The following is a 24,547-nucleotide window of genomic DNA, read 5'->3' on the forward strand; positions in this document are numbered from 1 at the left end:
TATAATCCTGGAAGACTCCACCTTCAAAATAAACTTCCCAGCACTGCCTACCTACTTATAAAATTGAAAACTGTGACACCAGCACTGAAATGGACACTGGTCACTTGTTAATCAAATGTTTCCCTCTGGTCACAATCTAAAGACCTCACATTCTGCTTTACACAACAGGGCTAACTCAAAACTTGTTTTACACTTGCCAGTCTGTCTGACCTTTAAATCTCGAATTATTAGTGTCCCTGCTCACAGTTCCAGTACTTTTGGCCAAATAAATTTCCATTTTAACTCTCAGATTTTTACTTGTTCACTCAAACACTCACTTGCTCACTTGCACAGATCCTGTCTCCCTTGCTCCCTCATGTTTACTTGGTCAATTTTATAATTCTATACTTTGTAAATAGGGTACCGATGACAGTCTTTCAAAGAGAATCATCACTTCGTACGCTCTGTCTGGAAGTCAGATGAAGCCGAAGTAAACAATCCATGATTGGAACAATAAAAAAGTTGAATTGGGGTAAACGCCAACTTCTTTTCAATGACAATCTTCAGGCAAAAAGTAGTATTTAGTTGATAATTTACATTTTAAATTACATTATTTAAATTATTTCTATACATTAGAGCAGTGTGAGGGAAGTTTACTCTGAGGGACACTGTTGACATTAAATATTAGATTTTTTGTTTAAATGGAAATATTGAGACAAAGATAAATATAATCAATATTTTAGCTCAAGGGGTGTTGAGCCATGCAACTGTGTAAGTAAATGGAAAAATCTAAATGTTCCCTTTATATCCAAAGCAGTGGTTGATTATTATTTGTATAATTAAGCATGCGCAGCTCCACAGGCTACCTTCACTTACACACGTACAAAGACATAGAACAACTCCTCCAAACAAGCCTCAGCTGACATATTATTAGCTGTCACAACAACGGTTTGCTGTTCTTTTGACCTAACAACCCGATCGCAGTAGGTGACACGATGACTCACAGACACAGAGTCAGAGGCATGAGGCATGAACACTGGTTCACAACTCCCCAGCTTGCATCAGGACTATGCTGATTAACTGTTATATAAAAGAAGGGAATAAATAACAAAAGGTGGTTTTCATCTCTCCACCTCACCACGTCCGTATCTTTACCATCTGCAACCAACAATCGAGTTAACCTTTAAAGCAAGGAAAGAATATCCCGCCTACAAACAACAGAGGAATTGTCCATAGGAGGCAGGCTACAGAGTGTTCAGATATTAGCATTATTGTATAGAGGGGATGCACATAATGGAAAATCTGATGGAATATTAATGCCAAGAAACAAACAAATTGAAATTTGAAAAAATCTTAACGAAACTACAAGACTAAATAACCAGTACAACCTTCAGGAAAATTGTCGAGCATGCGTTATGCATTCTTTTTTTCATGTCTTAGTGGAAGAAAATGTTATGTCTAAAGATCTCCTCCGAACAGTATGAGGTTAGTGTGGGGTACCACAAGGATCGATTTTAGGACTGTTGCTTTAGAATTTGTACAATGCCACTGGGCAATTTCATCAGAAATCTCTTTCCAGAGCTTTTCTGAAGACTCAGCTTTTTGTGGCTGTGTCTCCTGATTGCACCAGGCCAATCAACTCACTTTTTAATTGTATTTAGATATAAAGGCTCGGATTCCACAGAAATGTCTACAGCTCAACCACGACAAAACAGAAATACTAACAATTGGTTCAAAGGCTCAGAGATAGAAACTGGCTAGCAACGCAGTTGGATTCAACTCAAGCCAAGAAGCAAGAAATATTGGTATGATTTTTGACTCTGATTTATTCTCAAGGCTCTCGTGCAACATATCACAAAAAACTGCATTTTATTATTTGAAGCCATTTCTTTCTCTGAGCAACACAGAGAGAGTGATGCACGCTGTTATTACTAGCAGGCCGGACTATTGCAAATTTATCCTTCGTGGTCTACAAAAGAATACAATAAGCAATGGCAATTTATTTTAAAATTCTACTGCCTGAGTATTAACTAAAACCATAAAAAAGTACATATCATGCCTATTTTTTTTAATATTACACTGAATACCTGTTAGTTTTTTATTTATTTTGAAGTTATTTTATTAGTTTAAAATGAACGACATTGGCTTCACCAAACCAACTCTCAGAAGTGCTTTCAGTTTATGAACTAGAAAAGCGTCTCTGGTTCTTTTCTTTTCGCTTTTTCACAAAGCAGAAAAAAAACATTTGGTGATGCTGCTTTTAGCCAATATACTCAAAGCTGTTAGAACAGCCTTCCGAAAGATCTGAGAGTAGTTGAAAATATTGTTATTATCAAACAGTAACAAAAGATCTATCTATTCAGTATCGAATTCATTTACTGTTTTATAATTTTATGGTCTTTATTATTATTGCTTATTTTTTGATTTTATATTATGTACTACATTTTGTGTAAGTATTAATGACCATTTTATTTATTTAGACCATTTAGACTTAATGGCCTGGTTTTATTTAGTGAATAGAATTTTGTTGCAGAGTTAAACCAGGAAAACCTAACAGTTTTGGATAGGCAATCGGGTGTGACCACCTACCAGCTTGGGGTTGGAGTAGGAGAGATGGCTTAAATGGTAAACTGCTGACTTCACCTGTGAAAGTCATTGGGATTAATGCCCACTTTACACATCAAAGTTGTTCTGAAGAGCAAAAAACTTTCTGTCCCAAACGCACAATTACAGCCTGAAACTCAAAAACTATTGTAGAAGTAAAGATTACTTGCATTGTGCTCAAGTAGGCAACAACTAGGATTGCACAAAGTTTATTTGAATGACGCCAGAGCTTTTGACATTGACGGGATTCAAACCCTGGTCAAATTCTTGATGATTGTTATTTGTATTAATACTGTATCATAAACAGGGATTGAACCCATGACAATGGAGTTTCAAGCACCGTCCTCTGACCATCTCAAATATTCAATAGTATCATAAGTTGAATGTATCGTATAATGAGCTGATAAGCTCCAAGACCATTATTTTCAATGCTTGTTATTAAACTGAAATAGTTCTCAGATTGGACCAAGGCAGAACGTCAAAAACGTGTGCAGGATTGTATGGTCGATCAGGTGTGAGCACCTATTGGCGTGGCTTGGTCTGTGTTGCAACAGGAAGGGTTAAATGGAACACTGTTGACTTCACATGTGAATGTGAGTAGAATATAAAATAGGTTTACAGCAATAGAGATTTTGCTTAATTTCTAATAATCAGCCTGGAGCACACAACCACGAAGGGACTCGAACCCTCAATCTTCTGATCCGAAGTCAGACGCCTTGTCCATTAGGCCACATGGTCACAAAATCTAGAATTGTGACATTTCACAAGTGCCAGGGTTCACATGCTAAATAGGAGGGGGCTATCCTTTGTACAAAGACATACTGCAGAGCTGGCCTGTTGGCTTCTGCGGCGGAGAATTTCCTTAAATGGTAGACTGCTGGCTTCACATGTGAAAGGGCGGCTGTGGCACATGAGGTAGAGCGCTTGTCCCGTAACCACAAGGTTGGTGGTTCAAACCCCTCTACCGGCAACATGCCGAGGTGTCCTTGAGCAAGACACCTAACCCCAAGTTGTTCCCCTGGCGCTTCATTGCAGCCCACTGCTCCTCCGGGATGGGTTAAATGCAGAGAAATAATTTCCCCATTGTGGGACTAATAAAGGCTTAATTATTATTATTATTATTATTAAAGTCAGTTGAATAAATGTCAATATACTCGATGATATCTCTTTTTGCAGAGCATAATACCTTCCGTCATCTCAAACTTTTTACTGGCTCATGAATAGAAGCATCCACTGCGGCTGTAGACACATTGATTCGTTGAATTACTATTGCTGACTAGTATGGGGGATCTACCCAATGACGGCTCAGTATTAGCAGCACGATCTGCGCATCTGGGCTAAACGGCTTGGTTTGAATTTTTCAGGGAATGAACCCATGACCATGGAGTTATGAGCACCTTCTGAGATATTTATTTTTAAATACTGTTTCATAAGCATAGAGATCCACATCATTTGTAGACACAGTGTTCTGTTAAATTACCACTGCTGGCCAGTATGGGGATTGAACCCATGACCTTGGCGTTATTAGCACCACGCTCTGACCATCTGAGCTAACCGGCCCTTTTTTTCATACTTATTATTAAACTGAAATAGTTCTCAGATTGGCCAAGGACAGAACGTCAAAAACGTGTGGAGGTTTGTACGGTCGATCGGGTGTGAGCACCTATTGGCGTGGCTTGGTCTGTGTCGCAACAGGATGGGTTAAATGGAACACTGTTGACTTCACATGTGAATGTGAGTGGAATATGCACAAGTGTACAGCAATAGAGATTTTGCTTAATTTCTTACAATCAGCCTGGAGCACGCAACCACGAAGGGACTCGAACCCTCAATCTTCTGATCCGAAGTCAGACGCCTTGTCCATTAGGCCACATGGTCACAAAATCTAAAATTGTGACATTTCACAAGTGCCAGGGTTCACATGCTAAATAGGAGGGGGCTATCCTTTGTATAAAGCCATACTGCAGAGGTGGCCTGTTGGCCAGGACAGAATGTCCAAAATGTGTGCAGGTTTGTATGGTCAATCGGGTGCGAGCACCTATCGGCTAGGCTTGGTCTGTGTTGCAACAGGATGGTCTAAATGGAACACTGTTGACTTCACATGTGAATGTGAGTAGAATATAAACAAGTTTACAGCAATAGAGATTTTGCTTAATTTCTTAAAATCAGCCTGGAGCACACAACCACGAAGGGACTCGAACCCTCAATCTTCTGATCCGAAGTCAGACGCCTTGTCCATTAGGCCACATGGTCACAAAATCTAAAATTGTGACATTTCACAAGTGCCAGGGTTCACATGCTAAATAGGAGGGGGCTATCCTTTGTACAAAGACATACTGCAGAGCTAGCCTGTTGGCTTCTGCGGCGGAGAATTTCCTTAAATGGTAGACTGCTGGCTTCACATGTGAAAGTACTGCAGAGGTGGCCTGTTGACCAGGACAGAATGTCCAAAATGTGTGCAGGTTTGTATGGTCAATCGGGTGCGAGCACCTATCGGCTAGGCTTGGTCTGTGTTGCAACAGGATGGTCTAAATGGAACACTGTTGACTTCACATGTGAATCTGAGTAGAATATAAACAAGTATACAGCAATAGAGATTTTGCTTAATTTCTTAAAATCAGCCTGGAGCACACAACCACGAAGGGACTCGAACTCTCAATCTTCTGATCCGAAGTCAGACGCCTTGTCCATTAGGCCACATAGTCACAAAATCTAGAATTGTGACATTTCACAAGTGCCAGGGTTCACATGCTAAATAGGAGGGGGCTATCCTTTGTACAAAGACATACTGCAGAGCTGGTCTGTTGGCTTCTGCGGCGGAGAATTGCCTTAAATGGTAGACTGCTGGCTTCACATGTGAAAGTCAGTTGAATAAATGTCAATATACTCGATGATATCTCTTTTTGCAGAGCATAATACCTTCCGTCATCTCAAACTTTTTACTGGCTCATGAATAGAAGCATCCACTGCGGCTGTAGACACATTGATTCGTTGAATTACTATTGCTGACTAGTATGGGGGATCTACCCAATGACGGCTCAGTATTAGCACCACGATCTGCGCATCTGGGCTAAACGGCTTGGTTTTAATTTTTCAGGGAATGAACCCATGACCATGGAGTTATGAGCACCAAAAATTTATTTTTAAATACTGTTTCATAAGCATAAAGATCCACATCATTTGTAGACACAGTGTTCTGTTAAATTACCACTGCTGGCCAGTATGGGGATTGAACCCATGACCTTGGCGTTATTAGCACCACGCTCTAACCATCTGAGCTAACCGGCCATTTCTTGTATTTCATTCAACTCAGTTAGCTCCATGATAAAACCAGGACAGACAGTCCACAACGTAAGCAGTTTTGTATTATCAATCGTATGTGACAACCTAGTCGTCGATCTGCAGAGCAAAAAACCTTCCATCCAAAACCTATGATTACAGCTTGAAAGTTGAACTATTTCAGTAGTAAAGGTGACTTGCATTTTATTCAAGTTGGCAGCAAACAAGCTTAAAAAAATTACTATGAATCTGGCGATCTTGAAACACTGCTCAAATTCTCCACATTGATTTGTAAATTTGACAGCAATTGTAAACACATTGTTTTGGTGAATATCCACGGCTGGCCAGTATGGGGATTGAACCCATGACCTTGGCGTTATTAGCACCACGCTCTGACCATCTGAGCTAACCGGCCCTTTTTTCATACTTATTATTAAACTGAAATAGTTCTCAGATTGGCCAAGGACAGAACGTCAAAAACGTGTGGAGGTTTGTACGGTCGATCGGGTGTGAGCACCTATTGGCGTGGCTTGGTCTGTGTCGCAACAGGATGGGTTAAATGGAACACTGTTGACTTCACATGTGAATGTGAGTGGAATATGCACAAGTGTACAGCAATAGAGATTTTGCTTAATTTCTTATAATCAGCTTGGAGCACACAACCACGAAGGGACTCGAACCCTCAATCTTCTGATCCGAAGTCAGACGCCTTGTCCATTAGGCCACATGGTCAGAAAATCTAAAATTGTGACATTTCACAAGTGCCAGGGTTCACATGCTAAATAGGAGGGGGCTATCCTTTGTATAAAGCCATACTGCAGAGGTGGCCTGTTGGCCAAGACAGAATGTCCAAAATGTGTGCAGGTTTGTATGGTCAATCGGGTGCGAGCACCTATCGGCTAGGCTTGGTCTGTGTTGCAACAGGATGGTCTAAATGGAACACTGTTGACTTCACATGTGAATGTGAGTAGAATATAAACAAGTTTACAGCAATAGAGATTTTGCTTAATTTCTTATAATCAGCTTGGAGCACACAACCACGAAGGGACTCGAACCCTCAATCTTCTGATCCGAAGTCAGACGCCTTGTCCATTAGGCCACATGGTCACAAAATCTAGAATTGTGACATTTCACAAGTTCCAGGGTTCACATGCTAAATAGGAGGGGGCTATCCTTTGTACAAAGACATACTGCAGAGCTGGTCTGTTGGCTTCTGCGGCGGAGAATTGCCTTAAATGGTAGACTGCTGGCTTCACATGTGAAAGTCAGTTGAATAAATGTCAATATACTCGATGATATCTCTTTTTGCAGAGCATAATACCTTCCGTCATCTCAAACTTTTTACTGGCTCATGAATAGAAGCATCCACTGCGGCTGTAGACACATTGATTCGTTGAATTACTATTGCTGACTAGTATGGGGGATCTACCCAATGACGGCTCAGTATTAGCACCACGATCTGCGCATCTGGGCTAAACGGCTTGGTTTTAATTTTTCAGGGAATGAACCCATGACCATGGAGTTATGAGCACCTTCTGAGATATTTATTTTTAAATACTGTTTCATAAGCATAAAGATCCACATCATTTGTAGACACAGTGTTCTGTTAAATTACCACTGCTGGCCAGTATGGGGATTGAACCCATGACCTTGGCGTTATTAGCACCACGCTCTAACCATCTGAGCTAACCGGCCATTTCTTGTATTTCATTCAACTCAGTTAGCTCCATGATAAAACCAGGACAGACCGTCCAAAACGTAAGCAGTTTTGTATTATCAATCGTATGTGACAACCTAGTCGTCGATCTGCAGAGCAAAAAACCTTCCATCCAAAACCTATGATTACAGCTTGAAAGTTGAACTATTTCAGTAGTAAAGGTGACTTGCATTTTATTCAAGTTGGCAGCAAACAAGCTTAAAAAAATTACTATGAATCTGGCGATCTTGAAACACTGCTCAAATTCTCCACATTGATTCGTAAATTTGACAGCAATTGTAAACACATTGTTTTGGTGAATATCCACGGCTGGCCAGTATGGGGATTGAACCCATGACCTTGGCGTTATTAGCACCACGCTCTGACCATCTGAGCTAACCGGCCCTTTTTTTCATACTTATTATTAAACTGAAATAGTTCTCAGATTGGCCAAGGACAGAACGTCAAAAACGTGTGGAGGTTTGTACGGTCGATCGGGTGTGAGCACCTATTGGCGTGGCTTGGTCTGTGTCGCAACAGGATGGGTTAAATGGAACACTGTTGACTTCACATGTGAATGTGAGTGGAATATGCACAAGTGTACAGCAATAGAGATTTTGCTTAATTTCTTATAATCAGCTTGGAGCACACAACCACGAAGGGACTCGAACCCTCAATCTTCTGATCCGAAGTCAGACGCCTTGTCCATTAGGCCACATGGTCACAAAATCTAAAATTGTGACATTTCACAAGTGCCAGGGTTCACATGCTAAATAGGAGGGGCTATCCTTTGTATAAAGCCATACTGCAGAGGTGGCCTGTTGGCCAAGACAGAATGTCCAAAATGTGGCAGGTTTGTATGGTCAATCGGGTGCGGCAGAATTGCTTGGTCTGTTGCAAAATGGTCTAAATGGAACACTGTTGACTTCACATGTGAATGTGAGTGAATAGTCAAGTTTACAGCAATAGAGATTTTGCTTAATTTCAATAGCTTGGAGCACACAACTCGATGATACCCTCAATCTTTGATTGCTTGTCCATTAGGCCACATGGTCACAAAATCTAAGAATTGTGACATTTCACAAGTTCCAGGGTTCACATGCTAAATAGGAGGGGCTATCTTTGTACAAAGACATAAACGGAGAATTGCCTTAAATTAGACTGCTGGCTTCACATGTGAAAGTCAGTTGAATAAATGTCAATATACTCGATGATATGTCATCTCAAACTTTTTACTGGCTCATGACATAGAAGCATCCACTGCGGCTGTAGACACATTGATTCGTTGAATTACTATTGCTGACTAGTATGGGGGATCTACCCAATGACGGCTCAGTATTAGCACCACGATCTCGCATCTGCAGGGAATGAACCCATCTGGAGGAGCACCTTCTGAGATATTTATTTTTAAATACTGTTTCATTAAAGTTCCACATCATTTTAAGTGTTCTGTTTTACCACTGCTGGGAATGAACCCATGACCTTGGAGTTATTGAGCACCATCTGAGCTAACCGGCCATGTATTTTTAAATAGCTCCTGATTTCACAAGCATAAAGTATTATCCACATGACAACCTTTGTAGACACACCTATGATTTCTGTTGAAAAGTTGACCATTTTACAAGTTGGCCAAGTATGGGGATCTTTGCTCAAACCCATGACAGCAATTGTAAACACATTGTTTTGGTGAATATCCACGGCTGGCCAGTATTAGCATGACCACGCTCTGACCATCTGAGCTAACCGGCCCTTTTTTCATACTTATTATTAAACTGAAATAGTTCTCAGATTGGCCAAGGACAGAACGTCAAAAACGTGTGGAGGTTTGTACGGTCGATCGGGTGTGAGCACCTATTGGCGTGGCTTGGTCTGTGTCGCAACAGGATGGGTTAAATGGAACACTGTTGACTTCACATGTGAATGTGAGTGGAATATGCACAAGTGTACAGCAATAGAGATTTTGTTTAATTTCTTATAATCAGCTTGGAGCACACAACCACGAAGGGACTCGAACCCTCAATCTTCTGATCCGAAGTCAGACGCCTTGTCCATTAGGCCACATGGTCACAAAATCTAAAATTGTGACATTTCACAAGTGCCAGGGTTCACATGCTAAATAGGAGGGGGCTATCCTTTGTATAATGCCATACTGCAGAGGTGGCCTGTTGGCCAGGACAGAATGTCCAAAATGTGTGCAGGTTTGTATGGTCAATCGGGTGCGAGCACCTATCGGCTAGGCTTGGTCTGTGTTGCAACAGGATGGTCTAAATGGAACACTGTTGACTTCACATGTGAATGTGAGTAGAATATAAACAAGTTTACAGCAATAGAGATTTTGCTTAATTTCTTATAATCAGCTTGGAGCACACAACCACGAAGGGACTCGAACCCTCAATCTTCTGATCCGAAGTCAGACGCCTTGTCCATTAGGCCACATGGTCACAAAATCTAGAATTGTGACATTTCACAAGTTCCAGGGTTCACATGCTAAATAGGAGGGGGCTATCCTTTGTACAAAGACATACTGCAGAGCTGGTCTGTTGGCTTCTGCGGCGGAGAATTGCCTTAAATGGTAGACTGCTGGCTTCACATGTGAAAGTCAGTTGAATAAATGTCAATATACTCGATGATATCTCTTTTTGCAGAGCATAATACCTTCCGTCATCTCAAACTTTTTACTGGCTCATGAATAGAAGCATCCACTGCGGCTGTAGACACATTGATTCGTTGAATTACTATTGCTGACTAGTATGGGGGATCTACCCAATGACGGCTCGGCTCAGTATTAGCAGCACGATCTGCGCATCTGGGCTAAACGGCTTGGTTTTAATTTTTCAGGGAATGAACCCGTGACCTTGGAGTTTTGAGCACCTTCTGAGATATTTATTTTTAAATACTGTTTCATAAGCATAAAGAGTTGAACTATTTTAGTAGTAAAGGTGACTTGCATTTTATTCAAGCTTTGAAAAAAATCCACATCATTTGTAGACACAGTGTTCTGTTAAATTACCACTGCTGGCCAGTATGGGGATTGAACCCATGACCTTGGCGTTATTAGCACCACGCTCTAACCATCTGAGCTAACCGGCCATTTCTTGTAATTCAACTCAGTTAGCACATGATGTCCAAAACTAAGCAGTTTTGTATTATCCAGTATGGGGATTGAACCAAAACCTATGACCTTGAAAGTTGAACTATTTAGTTAAAGGTGACTTGCATTTTATTCACCAAACGCTTAAAAAAATTACTGAACCATCTGAGCTCAAATTCTCCACCGTAAATTTGACAGCAATTGTAAACACATTGTTTTTTTCATACTTATTATTAAACTGACCAATAGCCCTTTTTTCATCTTATTATTAAAGAAATAGTTCTCAGATTGGCCAAGGACAGAACGTCAAAAACGTGTGGAGGTTTGTACGGTCGATCGGGTGTGAGCACCTATTGGCGTGGCTTGGTCTGTGTCGCAACAGGATGGGTTAAATGGAACACTGTTGACTTCACATGTGAATGTGAGTGGAATATGCACAAGTGTACAGCAATAGAGATTTTGCTTAATTTCTTATAATCAGCTTGGAGCACACAACCACGAAGGGACTCGAACCCTCAATCTTCTGATCCGAAGTCAGACGCCTTGTCCATTAGGCCACATGGTCACAAAATCTAAAATTGTGACATTTCACAAGTGCCAGGGTTCACATGCTAAATAGGAGGGGGCTATCCTTTGTATAATGCCATACTGCAGAGGTGGCCTGTTGGCCAGGACAGAATGTCCAAAATGTGTGCAGGTTTGTATGGTCAATCGGGTGCGAGCACCTATCGGCTAGGCTTGGTCTGTGTTGCAACAGGATGGTCTAAATGGAACACTGTTGACTTCACATGTGAATGTGAGTAGAATATAAACAAGTTTACAGCAATAGAGATTTTGCTTAATTTCTTATAATCAGCTTGGAGCACACAACCACGAAGGGACTCGAACCCTCAATCTTCTGATCCGAAGTCAGACGCCTTGTCCATTAGGCCACATGGTCACAAAATCTAGAATTGTGACATTTCACAAGTTCCAGGGTTCACATGCTAAATAGGAGGGGGCTATCCTTTGTACAAAGACATACTGCAGAGCTGGTCTGTTGGCTTCTGCGGCGGAGAATTGCCTTAAATGGTAGACTGCTGGCTTCACATGTGAAAGTCAGTTGAATAAATGTCAATATACTCGATGATATCTCTTTTTGCAGAGCATAATACCTTCCGTCATCTCAAACTTTTTACTGGCTCATGAATAGAAGCATCCACTGCGGCTGTAGACACATTGATTCGTTGAATTACTATTGCTGACTAGTATGGGGGATCTACCCAATGACGGCTCAGTATTAGCACCACGATCTGCGCATCTGGGCTAAACGGCTTGGTTTTAATTTTTCAGGGAATGAACCCATAACCATGGAGTTATGAGCACCTTCTGAGATATTTATTTTTAAATACTGTTTCATAAGCATAAAGCCACATCATTTGTAGACACAGTGTTCTGTTAAATTACCACTGCTGGCCAGTATGGGGATTGAACCCATGACCTTGGCGTTATTAGCACCACGCTCTAACCATCTGAGCTAACCGGCCATTTCTTGTATTTCATTCAACTCAGTTAGCTCCATGATAAAACCAGGACAGACCGTCCAAAACGTAAGCAGTTTTGTATTATCAATCGTATGTGACAACCTAGTCGATCTGCAGAGCAAAAAACCTTCCATCCAAAACCTATGATTACAGCTTGAAAGTTGAACTATTTTAGTAGTAAAGGTGACTTGCATTTTATTCAAGTTGGCAGCAAACAAGCTTAAAAAAATTACTATGAATCTGGCGATCTTGAAACACTGCTCAAATTCTCCACATTGATTCGTAAATTTGACAGCAATTGTAAACACATTGTTTTGGTGAATATCCACGGCTGGCCAGTATGGGGATTGAACCCATGACCTTGGCGTTATTAGCACCACGCTCTGACCATCTGAGCTAACCGGCCCTTTTTTTCATACTTATTATTAAACTGAAATAGTTCTCAGATTGGCCAAGGACAGAACGTCAAAAACGTGTGGAGGTTTGTACGGTCGATCGGGTGTGAGCACCTATTGGCGTGGCTTGGTCTGTGTCGCAACAGGATGGGTTAAATGGAACACTGTTGACTTCACATGTGAATGTGAGTGGAATATGCACAAGTGTACAGCAAGCAATAAGAGATTTTGAACCCTCAATCTTCTGATAATTTCATTATAATCAAAATCTTGGAGTGCCAGGGTTCACACAAGGGGCTATCCTTTGTATAAAGGGACTGCAGAGGTGGCCTGTTGGCCAGGACAGAATGTCCAAAATGCAGGTTTCTGATCCGCAAGTCAGACTTGGTCTTGTCCATTAGGCCACATGGTCACAAAATCTACAGCAATTGTGACATTTCACAAGTGATCCAGGGTTCACATGCTAAATAGGAGGGGCTATCCTTTGTACAAAGACATACTGCAGAGCTGGCCTGTTGGCTTCTGCGGCGGAGAATTGCCTTAAATGGTAGACTGCTGGCTTCACATGTGAAAGTCAGTTGAATAAATGTCAATATACTCGATGATATCTCTTTTTGCAGAGCATAATACCTTCCGTCATCTCAAACTTTTTACTGGCTCATGAATAGAAGCATCCACTGCGGCTGTAGACACATTGATTCGTTGAATTACTATTGCTGACTAGTATGGGGGATCTACCCAATGACGGCTCAGTATTAGCACCACGATCTGCGCATCTGGGCTAAACGGCTTGGTTTACATTTTTCAGGGAATGAACCCATAACCATGGAGTTATGAGCACCTTCTGAGATATTTATTTTTAAATACTGTTTCATAAGCATAAAGCTCCACATCATTTGTAGACACAGTGTTCTGTTAAATTACCACTGCTGGCCAGTATGGGGATTGAACCCATGACCTTGGCGTTATTAGCACCACGCTCTAACCATCTGAGCTAACCGGCCATTTCTTGTATTTCATTCAACTCAGTTAGCTCCATGATAAAACCAGGACAGACCGTCCAAAACGTAAGCAGTTTTGTATTATCAATCGTATGTGACAACCTAGTCGTCGATCTGCAGAGCAAAAAACCTTCCATCCAAAACCTATGATTACAGCTTGAAAGTTGAACTATTTCAGTAGTAAAGGTGACTTGCATTTTATTCAAGTTGGCAGCAAACAAGCTTAAAAAAATTACTATGAATCTGGCGATCTTGAAACACTGCTCAAATTCTCCACATTGATTCGTAAATTTGACAGCAATTGTAAACACATTGTTTTGGTGAATATCCACGGCTGGCCAGTATGGGGATTGAACCCATGACCTTGGCGTTATTAGCACCACGCTCTGACCATCTGAGCTAACCGGCCCTTTTTTTCATACTTATTATTAAACTGAAATAGTTCTCAGATTGGCCAAGGACAGAACGTCAAAAACGTGTGGAGGTTTGTACGGTCGATCGGGTGTGAGCACCTATTGGCGTGGCTTGGTCTGTGTCGCAACAGGATGGGTTAAATGGAACACTGTTGACTTCACATGTGAATGTGAGTGGAATATGCACAAGTGTACAGCAATAGAGATTTTGCTTAATTTCTTATAATCAGCTTGGAGCACACAACCACGAAGGGACTCGAACCCTCAATCTTCTGATCCGAAGTCAGACGCCTTGTCCATTAGGCCACATGGTCACAAAATCTAAAATTGTGACATTTCACAAGTGCCAGGGTTCACATGCTAAATAGGAGGGGGCTATCCTTTGTATAATGCCATACTGCAGAGGTGGCCTGTTGGCCAGGACAGAATGTCCAAAATGTGTGCAGGTTTGTATGGTCAATCGGGTGCGAGCACCTATCGGCTAGGCTTGGTCTGTGTTGCAACAGGATGGTCTAAATGGAACACTGTTGACTTCACATGTGAATGTGAGTAGAATATAAACAAGTTTACAGCAATAGAGATTTTGCTTAATTTCTTATAATCAGCTTGGAGCACACAACCACGAAGGGACTCGAACCCTCAATCTTCTGATCCGAAGTCAGACGCCTTGTCCATTAGGCCACATGGTCACAAAATCTAGAATTGTGACATTTCACAAGTTCCAGGGTTCACATGCTAAATAGGAGGGGGCTATCCTTTGTACAAAGACATACTGCAGAGCTGGCCTGTTGACTTCTGCGGCGGAGAATTGCCTTAAATGGTAGACTGCTGGCTTCACATGTGAAAGTCAGTTGAATAAATGTCAATATACTCGATGATATCTTTTTGCAGAGCATAATACCTTCCGTCATCTCAAACTTTTTACTGGCTCATGAATAGAAGCATCCACTGCGGCTGTAGACACATTGATTCGTTGAATTACTATTGCTGACTAGTATGGGGGATCTACCCAATGACGGCTCAGTATTAGCACCACGATCTGCGCATCTGGGCTAAACGGCTTGGTTTTAATTTTTCAGGGAATGAACCCATAACCATGGAGTTATGAGCACCTTCTGAGATATTTATTTTTAAATACTGTTTCATAAGCATAAAGCTCCACGTCATTTGTAGACACAGTGTTCTGTTAAATTACCACTGCTGGCCAGTATGGGGATTGAACCCATGACCTTGGCGTTATTAGCACCACGCTCTAACCATCTGAGCTAACCGGCCATTTCTTGTATTTCATTCAACTCAGTTAGCTCCATGATAAAACCAGGACAGACCGTCCAAAACGTAAGCAGTTTTGTATTATCAATCGTATGTGACAACCTAGTCGCGATCTGCAGAGCAAAAAACCTTCCATCCAAAACCTATGATTACAGCTTGAAAGTTGAACTATTTTAGTAGTAAAGGTGACTTGCATTTTATTCAAGTTGGCAGCAAACAAGCTTAAAAAAATTACTATGAATCTGGCGATCTTGAAACACTGCTCAAATTCTCCACATTGATTCGTAAATTTGACAGCAATTGTAAACACATTGTTTTGGTGAATATCCACGGCTGGCCAGTATGGGGATTGAACCCATGACCTTGGCGTTATTAGCACCACGCTCTGACCATCTGAGCTAACCGGCCCTTTTTTTCATACTTATTATTAAACTGAAATAGTTCTCAGATTGGCCAAGGACAGAACGTCAAAAACGTGTGGAGGTTTGTACGGTCGATCGGGTGTGAGCACCTATTGGCGTGGCTTGGTCTGTGTCGCAACAGGATGGGTTAAATGGAACACTGTTGACTTCACATGTGAATGTGAGTGGAATATGCACAAGTGTACAGCATAGAGATTTTGCTTAATTTCTTATAATCAGCTTGGAGCACACAACCACGAAGGGACTCGAACCCTCAATCTTCTGATCCGAAGTCAGACGCCTTGTCCATTAGGCCACATGGTCACAAAATCTAAAATTGTGACATTTCACAAGTGCCAGGGTTCACATGCTAAATAGGAGGGGGCTATCCTTTGTATAATGCCATACTGCAGAGGTGGCCTGTTGGCCAGGACAGAATGTCCAAAATGTGTGCAGGTTTGTATGGTCAATCGGGTGCGAGCACCTATCGGCTAGGCTTGGTCTGTGTTGCAACAGGATGGTCTAAATGGAACACTGTTGACTTCACATGTGAATGTGAGTAGAATATAAACAAGTTTACAGCAATAGAGATTTTGCTTAATTTCTTATAATCAGCTTGGAGCACACAACCACGAAGGGACTCGAACCCTCAATCTTCTGATCCGAAGTCAGACGCCTTGTCCATTAGGCCACATGGTCACAAAATCTAGAATTGTGACATTTCACAAGTTCCAGGGTTCACATGCTAAATAGGAGGGGGCTATCCTTTGTACAAAGACATACTGCAGAGCTGGCCTGTTGACTTCTGCGGCGGAGAATTGCCTTAAATGGTAGACTGCTGGCTTCACATGTGAAAGTCAGTTGAATAAATGTCAATATACTCGATGATATCTCTTTTTGCAGAGCATAATACCTTCCGTCATCTCAAACTTTTTACTGGCTCATGAATAGAAGCATCCACTGCGGCTGTAGACACATTGATTCGTTGAATTACTATTGCTGACTAGTATGGGGGATCTACCCAATGACGGCTCAGTATTAGCACCACGATCTGCGCATCTGGGCTAAACGGCTTGGTTTTAATTTTTCAGGGAATGAACCCATAACCATGGAGTTATGAGCACCTTCTGAGATATTTATTTTTAAATACTGTTTCATAAGCATAAAGCTCCACGTCATTTGTAGACACAGTGTTCTGTTAAATTACCACTGCTGGCCAGTATGGGGATTGAACCCATGACCTTGGCGTTATTAGCACCACGCTCTAACCATCTGAGCTAACCGGCCATTTCTTGTATTTCATTCAACTCAGTTAGCTCCATGATAAAACCAGGACAGACCGTCCAAAACGTAAGCAGTTTTGTATTATCAATCGTATGTGACAACCTAGTCGTCGATCTGCAGAGCAAAAAACCTTCCATCCAAAACCTATGATTACAGCTTGAAAGTTGAACTATTTTAGTAGTAAAGGTGACTTGCATTTTATTCAAGTTGGCAGCAAACAAGCTTAAAAAAATTACTATGAATCTGGCGATCTTGAAACACTGCTCAAATTCTCCACATTGATTCGTAAATTTGACAGCAATTGTAAACACATTGTTTTGGTGAATATCCACGGCTGGCCAGTATGGGGATTGAACCCATGACCTTGGCGTTATTAGCACCACGCTCTGACCATCTGAGCTAACCGGCCCTTTTTTTTCATACTTATTATTAAACTGAAATAGTTCTCAGATTGGCCAAGGACAGAACGTCAAAAACGTGTGGAGGTTTGTACGGTCGATCGGGTGTGAGCACCTATTGGCGTGGCTTGGTCTGTGTCGCAACAGGATGGGTTAAATGGAACACTGTTGACTTCACATGTGAATGTGAGTGGAATATGCACAAGTGTACAGCAATAGAGATTTTGCTTAATTTCTTATAATCAGCTTGGAGCACACAACCACGAAGGGACTCGAACCCTCAATCTTCTGATCCGAAGTCAGACGCCTTGTCCATTAGGCCACATGGTCACAAAATCTAAAATTGTGACATTTCACAAGTGCCAGGGTTCACATGCTAAATAGGAGGGGGCTATCCTTTTTGTATAAAGCCATACTGCAGAGGTGGCCTGTTGGCCAGGACAGAATGTCCAAAATGTGTGCAGGTTTGTATGGTCAATCGGGTGCGAGCACCTATCGGCTAGGCTTGGTCTGTGTTGCAACAGGATGGTCAAATGGAACACTGTTGACTTCACATGTGAATGTGAGTAGAATATAAACAAGTTTACAGCAATAGAGATTTTGCTTAATTTCTTATAATCAGCTTGGAGCACACAACCACGAAGGGACTCGAACCCTCAATCTTCTGATCCGAAGTCAGACGCCTTGTCCATTAGGCCACATGGTCACAAAATCTAGAATTGTGACATTTCACAAGTTCCAGGGTTCACATGCTAAATAGGAGGGGGCTATCCTTTGTACAAAGACATACTGCAGAGCTGGCCTGTTGACTTCTGCGGCGGAGAATTGCCTTAAATGGTAGACTGCTGGCTTCACATGTGAAAGTCAGTTGAATAAATGTCAATATACTCGATGATATCTCTTTTTGCAGAGCATAATACCTTCCGTCATCTCAAACTTTTTACTGGCTCATGAATAGAAGCATCCACTGCGGCTGTAGACACATTGATTCGTTGAATTACTATTGCTGACTAGTATGGGGGATCTACCCAATGACGGCTCAGTATTAGCACCACGATCTGCGCATCTGGGCTAAACGGCTTGGTTTTAATTTTTCAGGGAATGAACCCATAACCATGGAGTTATGAGCACCTTCTGAGATATTTATTTTTAAATACTGTTTCATAAGCATAAAGATCCACATCATTTGTAGACACAGTGTTCTGTTAAATTACCACTGCTGGCCAGTATGGGGATTGAACCCATGACCTTGGCGTTATTAGCACCACGCTCTAACCATCTGAGCTAACCGGCCATTTCTTGTATTTCATTCAACTCAGTTAGCTCCATGATAAAACCAGGACAGACCGTCCAAAACGTAAGCAGTTTTGTATTATCAATCGTATGTGACAACCTAGTCGTCGATCTGCAGAGCAAAAAACCTTCCATCCAAAACCTATGATTACAGCTTGAAAGTTGAACTATTTTAGTAGTAAAGGTGACTTGCATTTTATTCAAGTTGGCAGCAAACAAGCTTAAAAAAATTACTATGAATCTGGCGATCTTGAAACACTGCTCAAATTCTCCACATTGATTCGTAAATTTGACAGCAATTGTAAACACATTGTTTTGGTGAATATCCACGGCTGGCCAGTATGGGGATTGAACCCATGACCTTGGCGTTATTAGCACCACGCTCTGACCATCTGAGCTAACCGGCCCTTTTTTTCATACTTATTATTAAACTGAAATAGTTCTCAGATTGGCCAAGGACAGAACGTCAAAAACGTGTGGAGGTTTGTACGGTCGATCGGGTGTGAGCACCTATTGGCGTGGCTTGGTCTGTGTCGCAACAGGATGGGTTAAATGGAACACTGTTGACTTCACATGTGAATGTGAGTGGAATATGCACAAGTGTACAGCAATAGAGATTTTGCTTAATTTCTTATAATCAGCTTGGAGCACACAACCACGAAGGGACTCGAACCCTCAATCTTCTGATCCGAAGTCAGACGCCTTGTCCATTAGGCCACATGGTCACAAAATCTAAAATTGTGACATTTCACAAGTGCCAGGGTTCACATGCTAAATAGGAGGGGGCTATCCTTTGTATAATGCCATACTGCAGAGGTGGCCTGTTGGCCAGGACAGAATGTCCAAAATGTGTGCAGGTTTGTATGGTCAATCGGGTGCGAGCACCTATCGGCTAGGCTTGGTCTGTGTTGCAACAGGATGGTCTAAATGGAACACTGTTGACTTCACATGTGAATGTGAGTAGAATATAAACAAGTTTACAGCAATAGAGATTTTGCTTAATTTCTTATAATCAGCTTGGAGCACACAACCACGAAGGGACTCGAACCCTCAATCTTCTGATCCGAAGTCAGACGCCTTGTCCATTAGGCCACATGGTCACAAAATCTAGAATTGTGACATTTCACAAGTTCCAGGGTTCACATGCTAAATAGGAGGGGGCTATCCTTTGTACAAAGACATACTGCAGAGCTGGCCTGTTGACTTCTGCGGCGGAGAATTGCCTTAAATGGTAGACTGCTGCTTCACATGTGAAAGTCAGTTGAATAAATGTCAATATACTCGATGATATCTCTTTTTGCAGAGCATAATACCTTCCGTCATCTCAAACTTTTTACTGGCTCATGAATAGAAGCATCCACTGCGGCTGTAGACACATTGATTCGTTGAATTACTATTGCTGACTAGTATGGGGGATCTACCCAATGACGGCTCAGTATTAGCACCACGATCTGCGCATCTGGGCTAAACGGCTTGGTTTTAATTTTTCAGGGAATGAACCCATAACCATGGAGTTATGAGCACCTTCTGAGATATTTATTTTTAAATACTGTTTCATAAGCATAAAGCTCCACGTCATTTGTAGACACAGTGTTCTGTTAAATTACCACTGCTGGCCAGTATGGGGATTGAACCCATGACCTTGGCGTTATTAGCACCACGCTCTAACCATCTGAGCTAACCGGCCATTTCTTGTATTTCATTCAACTCAGTTAGCTCCATGATAAAACCAGGACAGACGTCCAAAACGTAAGCAGTTTTGTATTATCAATCGTATGTGACAACCTAGTCGTCGATCTGCAGAGCAAAAAACCTTCCATCCAAAACCTATGATTACAGCTTGAAAGTTGAACTATTTTAGTAGTAAAGGTGACTTGCATTTTATTCAAGTTGGCAGCAAACAAGCTTAAAAAAATTACTATGAATCTGGCGATCTTGAAACACTGCTCAAATTCTCCACATTGATTCGTAAATTTGACAGCAATTGTAAACACATTGTTTTGGTGAATATCCACGGCTGGCCAGTATGGGGATTGAACCCATGACCTTGGCGTTATTAGCACCACGCTCTGACCATCTGAGCTAACCGGCCCTTTTTTTCATACTTATTATTAAACTGAAATAGTTCTCAGATTGGCCAAGGACAGAACGTCAAAAACGTGTGGAGGTTTGTACGGTCGATCGGGTGTGAGCACCTATTGGCGTGGCTTGGTCTGTGTCGCAACAGGATGGGTTAAATGGAACACTGTTGACTTCACATGTGAATGTGAGTGGAATATGCACAAGTGTACAGCAATAGAGATTTTGCTTAATTTCTTATAATCAGCTTGGAGCACACAACCACGAAGGGACTCGAACCCTCAATCTTCTGATCCGAAGTCAGACGCCTTGTCCATTAGGCCACATGGTCACAAAATCTAAAATTGTGACATTTCACAAGTGCCAGGGTTCACATGCTAAATAGGAGGGGGCTATCCTTTGTATAATGCCATACTGCAGAGGTGGCCTGTTGGCCAGGACAGAATGTCCAAAATGTGTGCAGGTTTGTATGGTCAATCGGGTGCGAGCACCTATCGGCTAGGCTTGGTCTGTGTTGCAACAGGATGGTCTAAATGGAACACTGTTGACTTCACATGTGAATGTGAGTAGAATATAAACAAGTTTACAGCAATAGAGATTTTGCTTAATTTCTTATAATCAGCTTGGAGCACACAACCACGAAGGGACTCGAACCCTCAACTTCTGATCCGAAGTCAGACGCCTTGTCCATTAGGCCACATGGTCACAAAATCTAGAATTGTGACATTTCACAAGTTCCAGGGTTCACATGCTAAATAGGAGGGGGGCTATCCTTTGTACAAAGACATACTGCAGAGCTGGCCTGTTGACTTCTGCGGCGGAGAATTGCCTTAAATGGTAGACTGCTGGCTTCACATGTGAAAGTCAGTTGAATAAATGTCAATATACTCGATGATATCTCTTTTTGCAGAGCATAATACCTTCCGTCATCTCAAACTTTTTACTGGCTCATGAATAGAAGCATCCACTGCGGCTGTAGACACATTGATTCGTTGAATTACTATTGCTGACTAGTATGGGGGATCTACCCAATGACGGCTCAGTATTAGCACCACGATCTGCGCATCTGGGCTAAACGGCTTGGTTTTAATTTTTCAGGGAATGAACCCATAACCATGGAGTTATGAGCACCTTCTGAGATATTTATTTTTAAATACTGTTCATAAGCATAAAGCTCCACATCATTTGTAGACACAGTGTTCTGTTAAATTACCACTGCTGGCCAGTATGGGGATTGAACCCATGACCTTGGCGTTATTAGCACCACGCTCTAACCATCTGAGCTAACCGGCCATTTCTTGTATTTCATTCAACTCAGTTAGCTCCATGATAAAACCAGGACAGACCGTCCAAAACGTAAGCAGTTTTGTATTATCAATCGTATGTGACAACCTAGTCGTCGATCTGCAGAGCAAAAAACCTTCCATCCAAAACCTATGATTACAGCTTGAAAGTTGAACTATTTTAGTAGTAAAGGTGACTTGCATTTTATTCAAGTTGGCAGCAAACAAGCTTAAAAAAATTACTATGAATCTGGCGATCTTGAAACACTGCTCAAATTCTCCACATTGATTCGTAAATTTGACAGCAATTGTAAACACATTGTTTTGGTGAATATCCACGGCTGGCCAGTATGGGGATTGAACCCATGACCTTGGCGTATTATTAGCACCACGCTCTGACCATCTGAGCTAACCGGCCCTTTTTTTCATACTTATTATTAAACTGAAATAGTTCTCAGATTGGCCAAGGACAGAACGTCAAAAACGTGTGGAGGTTTGTACGGTCGATCGGGTGTGAGCACCTATTGGCGTGGCTTGGTCTGTGTCGCAACAGGATGGGTTAAATGGAACACTGTTGACTTCACATGTGAATGTGAGTGGAATATGCACAAGTGTACAGCAATAGAGATTTTGCTTAATTTCTTATAATCAGCTTGGAGCACACAACCACGAAGGGACTCGAACCCTCAATCTTCTGATCCGAAGTCAGACGCCTTGTCCATTAGGCCACATGGTCACAAAATCTAAAATTGTGACATTTCACAAGTGCCAGGGTTCACATGCTAAATAGGAGGGGGCTATCCTTTGTATAATGCCATACTGCAGAGGTGGCCTGTTGGCCAGGACAGAATGTCCAAAATGTGTGCAGGTTTGTATGGTCAATCGGGTGCGAGCACCTATCGGCTAGGCTTGGTCTGTGTTGCAACAGGATGGTCTAAATGGAACACTGTTGACTTCACATGTGAATGTGAGTAGAATATAAACAAGTTTACAGCAATAGAGATTTTGCTTAATTTCTTATAATCAGCTTGGAGCACACAACCACGAAGGGACTCGAACCCTCAATCTTCTGATCCGAAGTCAGACGCCTTGTCCATTAGGCCACATGGTCACAAAATCTAGAATTGTGACATTTCACAAGTTCCAGGGTTCACATGCTAAATAGGAGGGGGCTATCCTTTGTACAAAGACATACTGCAGAGCTGGCCTGTTGACTTCTGCGGCGGAGAATTGCCTTAAATGGTAGACTGCTGGCTTCACATGTGAAAGTCAGTTGAATAAATGTCAATATACTCGATGATATCTCTTTTTGCAGAGCATAATACCTTCCGTCATCTCAAACTTTTTACTGGCTCATGAATAGAAGCATCCACTGCGGCTGTAGACACATTGATTCGTTGAATTACTATTGCTGACTAGTATGGGGGATCTACCCAATGACGGCTCAGTATTAGCACCACGATCTGCGCATCTGGGCTAAACGGCTTGGTTTTAATTTTTCAGGGAATGAACCCATAACCATGGAGTTATGAGCACCTTCTGAGATATTTATTTTTAAATACTGTTTCATAAGCATAAAGCTCCACGTCATTTGTAGACACAGTGTTCTGTTAAATTACCACTGCTGGCCAGTATGGGGATTGAACCCATGACCTTGGCGTTATTAGCACCACGCTCTAACCATCTGAGCTAACCGGCCATTTCTTGTATTTCATTCAACTCAGTTAGCTCCATGATAAAACCAGGACAGACCGTCCAAAACGTAAGCAGTTTTGTATTATCAATCGTATGTGACAACCTAGTCGTCGATCTGCAGAGCAAAAAACCTTCCATCCAAAACCTATGATTACAGCTTGAAAGTTGAACTATTTTAGTAGTAAGTGACTTGCATTTTATTCAAGTTGGCAGCAAACAAGCTTAAAAAAATTACTATGAATCTGGCGATCTTGAAACACTGCTCAAATTCTCCACATTGATTCGTAAATTTGACAGCAATTGTAAACACATTGTTTTGGTGAATATCCACGGCTGGCCAGTATGGGGATTGAACCCATGACCTTGGCGTTATTAGCACCACGCTCTGACCATCTGAGCTAACCGGCCCTTTTTTTCATACTTATTATTAAACTGAAATAGTTCTCAGATTGGCCAAGGACAGAACGTCAAAAACGTGTGGAGGTTTGTACGGTCGATCGGGTGTGAGCACCTATTGGCGTGGCTTGGTCTGTGTCGCAACAGGATGGGTTAAATGGAACACTGTTGACTTCACATGTGAATGTGAGTGGAATATGCACAAGTGTACAGCAATAGAGATTTTGCTTAATTTCTTATAATCAGCTTGGAGCACACAACCACGAAGGGACTCGAACCCTCAATCTTCTGATCCGAAGTCAGACGCCTTGTCCATTAGGCCACATGGTCACAAAATCTAAAATTGTGACATTTCACAAGTGCCAGGGTTCACATGCTAAATAGGAGGGGGCTATCCTTTGTATAATGCCATACTGCAGAGGTGGCCTGTTGGCCAGGACAGAATGTCCAAAATGTGTGCAGGTT

General features: G+C 41.8%; 45 non-coding genes across 45 annotated transcripts; all 45 read right to left on the reverse strand.

Moving 5' to 3' along the window:
- Window positions 1–3,248: 3,248 nt before the first annotated feature.
- trnar-ucg (transfer RNA arginine (anticodon UCG)) lies at window positions 3,249–3,321 on the reverse strand. The gene has a single exon. It is a non-coding gene; the product is annotated as a tRNA-Arg (tRNA).
- A 748-nt stretch (window positions 3,322–4,069) lies between these two features.
- Window positions 4,070–4,143, reverse strand: trnai-aau (transfer RNA isoleucine (anticodon AAU)). Its single transcript has one exon. It is a non-coding gene; the product is annotated as a tRNA-Ile (tRNA).
- Window positions 4,144–4,388: 245 nt separating this feature from the next.
- Window positions 4,389–4,461, reverse strand: trnar-ucg (transfer RNA arginine (anticodon UCG)). The gene has a single exon. It is a non-coding gene; the product is annotated as a tRNA-Arg (tRNA).
- A 302-nt stretch (window positions 4,462–4,763) lies between these two features.
- trnar-ucg (transfer RNA arginine (anticodon UCG)) lies at window positions 4,764–4,836 on the reverse strand. The gene has a single exon. It is a non-coding gene; the product is annotated as a tRNA-Arg (tRNA).
- A 961-nt stretch (window positions 4,837–5,797) lies between these two features.
- On the reverse strand, window positions 5,798–5,871 carry trnai-aau (transfer RNA isoleucine (anticodon AAU)). The gene has a single exon. It is a non-coding gene; the product is annotated as a tRNA-Ile (tRNA).
- A 332-nt stretch (window positions 5,872–6,203) lies between these two features.
- On the reverse strand, window positions 6,204–6,277 carry trnai-aau (transfer RNA isoleucine (anticodon AAU)). Its single transcript has one exon. It is a non-coding gene; the product is annotated as a tRNA-Ile (tRNA).
- Window positions 6,278–6,521: 244 nt separating this feature from the next.
- trnar-ucg (transfer RNA arginine (anticodon UCG)) lies at window positions 6,522–6,594 on the reverse strand. The gene has a single exon. It is a non-coding gene; the product is annotated as a tRNA-Arg (tRNA).
- A 302-nt stretch (window positions 6,595–6,896) lies between these two features.
- Window positions 6,897–6,969, reverse strand: trnar-ucg (transfer RNA arginine (anticodon UCG)). Its single transcript has one exon. It is a non-coding gene; the product is annotated as a tRNA-Arg (tRNA).
- A 514-nt stretch (window positions 6,970–7,483) lies between these two features.
- Window positions 7,484–7,557, reverse strand: trnai-aau (transfer RNA isoleucine (anticodon AAU)). The gene has a single exon. It is a non-coding gene; the product is annotated as a tRNA-Ile (tRNA).
- A 332-nt stretch (window positions 7,558–7,889) lies between these two features.
- On the reverse strand, window positions 7,890–7,963 carry trnai-aau (transfer RNA isoleucine (anticodon AAU)). The gene has a single exon. It is a non-coding gene; the product is annotated as a tRNA-Ile (tRNA).
- A 245-nt stretch (window positions 7,964–8,208) lies between these two features.
- Window positions 8,209–8,281, reverse strand: trnar-ucg (transfer RNA arginine (anticodon UCG)). The gene has a single exon. It is a non-coding gene; the product is annotated as a tRNA-Arg (tRNA).
- Window positions 8,282–9,551: 1,270 nt separating this feature from the next.
- On the reverse strand, window positions 9,552–9,624 carry trnar-ucg (transfer RNA arginine (anticodon UCG)). The gene has a single exon. It is a non-coding gene; the product is annotated as a tRNA-Arg (tRNA).
- Window positions 9,625–9,926: 302 nt separating this feature from the next.
- trnar-ucg (transfer RNA arginine (anticodon UCG)) lies at window positions 9,927–9,999 on the reverse strand. The gene has a single exon. It is a non-coding gene; the product is annotated as a tRNA-Arg (tRNA).
- Window positions 10,000–10,574: 575 nt separating this feature from the next.
- On the reverse strand, window positions 10,575–10,648 carry trnai-aau (transfer RNA isoleucine (anticodon AAU)). Its single transcript has one exon. It is a non-coding gene; the product is annotated as a tRNA-Ile (tRNA).
- Window positions 10,649–11,141: 493 nt separating this feature from the next.
- On the reverse strand, window positions 11,142–11,214 carry trnar-ucg (transfer RNA arginine (anticodon UCG)). The gene has a single exon. It is a non-coding gene; the product is annotated as a tRNA-Arg (tRNA).
- A 302-nt stretch (window positions 11,215–11,516) lies between these two features.
- Window positions 11,517–11,589, reverse strand: trnar-ucg (transfer RNA arginine (anticodon UCG)). The gene has a single exon. It is a non-coding gene; the product is annotated as a tRNA-Arg (tRNA).
- A 512-nt stretch (window positions 11,590–12,101) lies between these two features.
- Window positions 12,102–12,175, reverse strand: trnai-aau (transfer RNA isoleucine (anticodon AAU)). Its single transcript has one exon. It is a non-coding gene; the product is annotated as a tRNA-Ile (tRNA).
- A 329-nt stretch (window positions 12,176–12,504) lies between these two features.
- Window positions 12,505–12,578, reverse strand: trnai-aau (transfer RNA isoleucine (anticodon AAU)). The gene has a single exon. It is a non-coding gene; the product is annotated as a tRNA-Ile (tRNA).
- Window positions 12,579–13,497: 919 nt separating this feature from the next.
- On the reverse strand, window positions 13,498–13,571 carry trnai-aau (transfer RNA isoleucine (anticodon AAU)). Its single transcript has one exon. It is a non-coding gene; the product is annotated as a tRNA-Ile (tRNA).
- A 332-nt stretch (window positions 13,572–13,903) lies between these two features.
- Window positions 13,904–13,977, reverse strand: trnai-aau (transfer RNA isoleucine (anticodon AAU)). The gene has a single exon. It is a non-coding gene; the product is annotated as a tRNA-Ile (tRNA).
- A 245-nt stretch (window positions 13,978–14,222) lies between these two features.
- On the reverse strand, window positions 14,223–14,295 carry trnar-ucg (transfer RNA arginine (anticodon UCG)). The gene has a single exon. It is a non-coding gene; the product is annotated as a tRNA-Arg (tRNA).
- Window positions 14,296–14,597: 302 nt separating this feature from the next.
- trnar-ucg (transfer RNA arginine (anticodon UCG)) lies at window positions 14,598–14,670 on the reverse strand. Its single transcript has one exon. It is a non-coding gene; the product is annotated as a tRNA-Arg (tRNA).
- A 512-nt stretch (window positions 14,671–15,182) lies between these two features.
- On the reverse strand, window positions 15,183–15,256 carry trnai-aau (transfer RNA isoleucine (anticodon AAU)). Its single transcript has one exon. It is a non-coding gene; the product is annotated as a tRNA-Ile (tRNA).
- Window positions 15,257–15,587: 331 nt separating this feature from the next.
- trnai-aau (transfer RNA isoleucine (anticodon AAU)) lies at window positions 15,588–15,661 on the reverse strand. Its single transcript has one exon. It is a non-coding gene; the product is annotated as a tRNA-Ile (tRNA).
- Window positions 15,662–15,905: 244 nt separating this feature from the next.
- Window positions 15,906–15,978, reverse strand: trnar-ucg (transfer RNA arginine (anticodon UCG)). Its single transcript has one exon. It is a non-coding gene; the product is annotated as a tRNA-Arg (tRNA).
- A 302-nt stretch (window positions 15,979–16,280) lies between these two features.
- trnar-ucg (transfer RNA arginine (anticodon UCG)) lies at window positions 16,281–16,353 on the reverse strand. Its single transcript has one exon. It is a non-coding gene; the product is annotated as a tRNA-Arg (tRNA).
- Window positions 16,354–16,867: 514 nt separating this feature from the next.
- Window positions 16,868–16,941, reverse strand: trnai-aau (transfer RNA isoleucine (anticodon AAU)). The gene has a single exon. It is a non-coding gene; the product is annotated as a tRNA-Ile (tRNA).
- A 332-nt stretch (window positions 16,942–17,273) lies between these two features.
- On the reverse strand, window positions 17,274–17,347 carry trnai-aau (transfer RNA isoleucine (anticodon AAU)). The gene has a single exon. It is a non-coding gene; the product is annotated as a tRNA-Ile (tRNA).
- Window positions 17,348–17,593: 246 nt separating this feature from the next.
- trnar-ucg (transfer RNA arginine (anticodon UCG)) lies at window positions 17,594–17,666 on the reverse strand. The gene has a single exon. It is a non-coding gene; the product is annotated as a tRNA-Arg (tRNA).
- A 303-nt stretch (window positions 17,667–17,969) lies between these two features.
- On the reverse strand, window positions 17,970–18,042 carry trnar-ucg (transfer RNA arginine (anticodon UCG)). The gene has a single exon. It is a non-coding gene; the product is annotated as a tRNA-Arg (tRNA).
- Window positions 18,043–18,556: 514 nt separating this feature from the next.
- On the reverse strand, window positions 18,557–18,630 carry trnai-aau (transfer RNA isoleucine (anticodon AAU)). The gene has a single exon. It is a non-coding gene; the product is annotated as a tRNA-Ile (tRNA).
- Window positions 18,631–18,962: 332 nt separating this feature from the next.
- Window positions 18,963–19,036, reverse strand: trnai-aau (transfer RNA isoleucine (anticodon AAU)). Its single transcript has one exon. It is a non-coding gene; the product is annotated as a tRNA-Ile (tRNA).
- Window positions 19,037–19,281: 245 nt separating this feature from the next.
- trnar-ucg (transfer RNA arginine (anticodon UCG)) lies at window positions 19,282–19,354 on the reverse strand. Its single transcript has one exon. It is a non-coding gene; the product is annotated as a tRNA-Arg (tRNA).
- Window positions 19,355–19,656: 302 nt separating this feature from the next.
- Window positions 19,657–19,729, reverse strand: trnar-ucg (transfer RNA arginine (anticodon UCG)). The gene has a single exon. It is a non-coding gene; the product is annotated as a tRNA-Arg (tRNA).
- A 513-nt stretch (window positions 19,730–20,242) lies between these two features.
- trnai-aau (transfer RNA isoleucine (anticodon AAU)) lies at window positions 20,243–20,316 on the reverse strand. The gene has a single exon. It is a non-coding gene; the product is annotated as a tRNA-Ile (tRNA).
- Window positions 20,317–20,647: 331 nt separating this feature from the next.
- trnai-aau (transfer RNA isoleucine (anticodon AAU)) lies at window positions 20,648–20,721 on the reverse strand. Its single transcript has one exon. It is a non-coding gene; the product is annotated as a tRNA-Ile (tRNA).
- A 245-nt stretch (window positions 20,722–20,966) lies between these two features.
- trnar-ucg (transfer RNA arginine (anticodon UCG)) lies at window positions 20,967–21,039 on the reverse strand. Its single transcript has one exon. It is a non-coding gene; the product is annotated as a tRNA-Arg (tRNA).
- A 302-nt stretch (window positions 21,040–21,341) lies between these two features.
- Window positions 21,342–21,413, reverse strand: trnar-ucg (transfer RNA arginine (anticodon UCG)). The gene has a single exon. It is a non-coding gene; the product is annotated as a tRNA-Arg (tRNA).
- A 514-nt stretch (window positions 21,414–21,927) lies between these two features.
- On the reverse strand, window positions 21,928–22,001 carry trnai-aau (transfer RNA isoleucine (anticodon AAU)). The gene has a single exon. It is a non-coding gene; the product is annotated as a tRNA-Ile (tRNA).
- A 332-nt stretch (window positions 22,002–22,333) lies between these two features.
- trnai-aau (transfer RNA isoleucine (anticodon AAU)) lies at window positions 22,334–22,409 on the reverse strand. The gene has a single exon. It is a non-coding gene; the product is annotated as a tRNA-Ile (tRNA).
- A 245-nt stretch (window positions 22,410–22,654) lies between these two features.
- trnar-ucg (transfer RNA arginine (anticodon UCG)) lies at window positions 22,655–22,727 on the reverse strand. Its single transcript has one exon. It is a non-coding gene; the product is annotated as a tRNA-Arg (tRNA).
- Window positions 22,728–23,029: 302 nt separating this feature from the next.
- Window positions 23,030–23,102, reverse strand: trnar-ucg (transfer RNA arginine (anticodon UCG)). Its single transcript has one exon. It is a non-coding gene; the product is annotated as a tRNA-Arg (tRNA).
- Window positions 23,103–23,616: 514 nt separating this feature from the next.
- On the reverse strand, window positions 23,617–23,690 carry trnai-aau (transfer RNA isoleucine (anticodon AAU)). Its single transcript has one exon. It is a non-coding gene; the product is annotated as a tRNA-Ile (tRNA).
- A 330-nt stretch (window positions 23,691–24,020) lies between these two features.
- On the reverse strand, window positions 24,021–24,094 carry trnai-aau (transfer RNA isoleucine (anticodon AAU)). The gene has a single exon. It is a non-coding gene; the product is annotated as a tRNA-Ile (tRNA).
- Window positions 24,095–24,339: 245 nt separating this feature from the next.
- Window positions 24,340–24,412, reverse strand: trnar-ucg (transfer RNA arginine (anticodon UCG)). Its single transcript has one exon. It is a non-coding gene; the product is annotated as a tRNA-Arg (tRNA).
- Between the last annotated feature and the right edge of the window lie 135 nt (window positions 24,413–24,547).

The sequence above is a fragment of the Anoplopoma fimbria genome, chromosome 15 (assembly GCF_027596085.1).
Source record: "Anoplopoma fimbria isolate UVic2021 breed Golden Eagle Sablefish chromosome 15, Afim_UVic_2022, whole genome shotgun sequence".
NCBI lineage: Eukaryota > Metazoa > Chordata > Actinopteri > Perciformes > Anoplopomatidae > Anoplopoma > Anoplopoma fimbria.